This window comes from Petaurus breviceps, unplaced genomic scaffold (genome assembly GCF_028583685.1).
Source record: "Petaurus breviceps papuanus isolate PSGF00001 unplaced genomic scaffold, PetGlider_PUasm1.0 89599, whole genome shotgun sequence".
NCBI classification, from domain to species: domain Eukaryota; kingdom Metazoa; phylum Chordata; class Mammalia; order Diprotodontia; family Petauridae; genus Petaurus; species Petaurus breviceps.
The window spans coordinates 12,301-15,513 of NW_027187082.1; the positions used below are offsets into that span (position 1 = coordinate 12,301).

Below are 3,213 nucleotides of genomic sequence, written 5' to 3' on the forward strand. Positions count from 1 at the left end.
GTGGAAAGACTTTTACAGGGAATGATGGTCTTCTTCTCCATCAGAGGGTCCATACTGGAGAGAAACCTTATAAATGCAGTCAGTGTGGAAAAGCTTTCATACAGAGGTCTCATCTTGTTGGACATCAGAAAACACACACTGGGGAGAAACCTTATGAATGTAATAAATGTGGAAAGACTTTTAGCCAGATGGATAGGTACTTTAAACATCTAAAAATCCACACTGGAGAGAAACTTTACGAATGTAATCAATGTGGAAGGACTTATACATGGATTGATTGTCTTACTAAAAATCAAAGAATCCACACTGGAGAGAAAACTTATGATTGTAATCAGTGTGGGAAGACTTTTACACAGATGGATGGTCTTCTGGAACATCAAATAATCCTCACCGGAGAGAAACCTTATGAATGCAATCAATGTCAAAAGACTTTTAGACGGATGGATAGGTTTATTAAACATCTAAGAATCCATATTGGAGAGAAACCTTATGAATGTAATCAATGTGGAAAAACTTATAAATGGATGAATAGTCTTACTAAACATCAAAGAATCCACACTGGAGAGAAAACTTTATTAATGTAGTCAATGTGGAAATCATTTTAAAGCATAGAACAGTCTTACTGGACATCAAAGAATCCACCCTCCAGAGAAACTGCAACAATGTTATCAGTGCAGAAAATCTTATTTGGAGAACAGTTTTACTTGACATCAGAGATCCACCCTGGAGAGAAACATTAGGAGTGTAATCAGTGTGGAAAGACTTTTACATGGATGGATGGCCTTATTAAACTTCAAAGAATCCACACTGGAGAGTGTGATTACATTTGTAAATGTAATCAGTGTAGAAAGACCTTTACATTTGTTTAGTTAATGTAGTATTTGCTTAATGGGACTATTTTTCACATTCATTAATAGTTCCATGTGACCTGCCTAAGTCACAGGGAAGCCCAGGTCACATGAGTTTGAGTCATATGAGCCTGTGTCACAGGGACTGTGATGCCCTCTGATCCCGAAGATGTGTGTGTGTGTGTATATATATATATATATATACACTGAGGTTAGCATTTTGCGTTGGGGATCACTCATGGGAAGAGTGTTCCTGTAATGTAGCCAGATGAGACCTTGGGTAACCGTTAAGGAGCCCCCCATCTTTGAAAACCCAGATGTTGGTGCTTCTCTCTGTGCTAACTATGTAGGTATATAATGGTCAGACAGATGAATCTGTCCATTGATCTGTGATGTGTGTATTATTTGCTCAGACAGAAGGTCTGTCTGTTGATATTTATGCTTTCATTGGTTGTAATTTCTGTTTGTATTTCCATTGAAGTTCAGGGTGCTATTTCTCCTAAACTAAATAAATGATAGATATGTTTGATTAAAGTGAGATTGTTGACCCCTTTTGAGTTGTATTGCTTTAGAAAAACAGATCAAAGAATCTGTTCTAGGCGCCCTCCTGTGTGTTGGTGTTATTGGTATTACGCCCCACAGCTGCTGCAAGTAGCAATATTGCAGCATGTAAGCACAGTCTTGTCAGATGTGAAAGAATTCACACTGGAGAGAAACTTTATGAATGAAGTTTTGGATGGGCAATAGAGGAGAACTAGGTGTTTTTTTTTCCCTGAAACTCCCTTGATTTCATTATAATCCCAAGAATTTACGGTTAGGGTTGACAATTTGGTGTCTACTTTCTCTGCTTCTACTAATTGTCAATTCACATCTCCCTCAAGCCTAGCTTAACGAATCTAAAGCATATCTTTACTGGTATGTGAGATTATATCCCTGATTGTTTGAGGAGATCGCATTTGTTCAGTTCAGCCTGCAGCCTAGGAAAAGAACAAGACCTTCTACCCCTCTGGGACCCTTCTCCCTGCCCAGCTCAGTCTATGGAGGACCCAGGCCTGGCCCCAGCAGGGAGCGTGAAGCCAGAGGGAATGGTCCCCGGGAGCAGCAGCCCCCCTGTCCAGCTGAGTGTAGGCTGTGCCCCCCCCTGCCCAGGTGAGTGCAGGCTGTGCACAGACACCAGCCAGTGAGGCCATGGCCACAGGCCTGAAGGGTGGTCTGTGAAGCTGCCACTGTGTCCCTATGGACCGATTCTTTACAGAAATAGGCACGAAATTGAATAAGGTGGTAACAACATTGTCCTGCTCTCTGCTTCTTTGGGTTAAACTGACTCACTGGCTCTGGCATTTGGAGCACTAACTCCTCCCTCCTCACATTGCTGCCTCCCCACTTTGTTTCGAAGTTCTCCATCATTAGAATAGCTCACACAAGTGTCCAAAGTCTTCCTGAATCCCCCCACTTGCCCTTTCTTGGGTCCGGTCCATAAGGATTATTTCTTTTGGGGCTGTTTTTCAGTCTTGTAGACTCTCCAGATCTCCATGACCCCATTTGGGTTGTTTTTGGCAGAGAGTCTTCTCAAATTCATTTGACAGAGGAAGAAATTGAGGCAAAAGGGGATTGTTAGTGTCTGAGCAAGATGTGACCCCAGGTCCTCCTAAGTCCAGGGCCAGCTGTCTATCCACAGTGCCACGTAGCTACCCCAATATGTTAGCAGCTTTGTCCAAACAAGTTCTGAACAGTATCAGATGGAGTTTACTGAGAGACAAGTCTCTAACAGTTTGGGGGGCCAAGACTAAATTTTTCAGAAAGTGAAATTTAAGGTGGCATTTGAAGGATTGCCAAAGCCAAGGGTAGGATAGGGAACTTTCCAGTTGTGGTAGACAGCCTTGGAAAGGCTCAGTTTCATTGTTTCCTTGTATCATCAGTATAGTAGGTAAGCTGTACACCAGGTAGCTTAAGTTCAATTTAAAAGTTCAGCCACAATCCTGTGACAAATATTGGGGCTATGCAGATATTCTTGTGACAGGCAGTATATTGACTGCCCTGCTGAGTGAAAGCAAACTCTAAACATTGTTTATAGTCTTTTGGGATGGTAAAAAAAGCGTTGGTTGGGGAGGCTACGTGGCACAGTGAGTAGAGTGCTGGCCAGTAGTCAGGAGGACCTGAGTTCAAATCCAGTTTGAGACACTTAACAAAAAACTAGCCGTGTGACCTTGGGCAAATTACTTAATCCCAATTTTCCTAACTTCCCCCCTCCAAAAAGAAAAAAAAAAAAAAACAAAGCATTGGCCAAATCACTAAGTGCATGACAAGTCCTATCATATTTCTGGATCCTTTCTGTTAATTTGACAGTATCTGGAACAGCAGCAAA

At 41.9% G+C, this 3,213-nt stretch overlaps 1 pseudogene; it reads left to right on the plus strand.

Moving 5' to 3' along the window:
• LOC138176476 (zinc finger protein 420-like) overlaps nucleotides 1-1,400 on the plus strand; it is a 6,665-nt pseudogene extending 5,265 nt beyond the window's left edge.
• The last annotated feature ends 1,813 nt before the right edge of the window (nucleotides 1,401-3,213 follow it).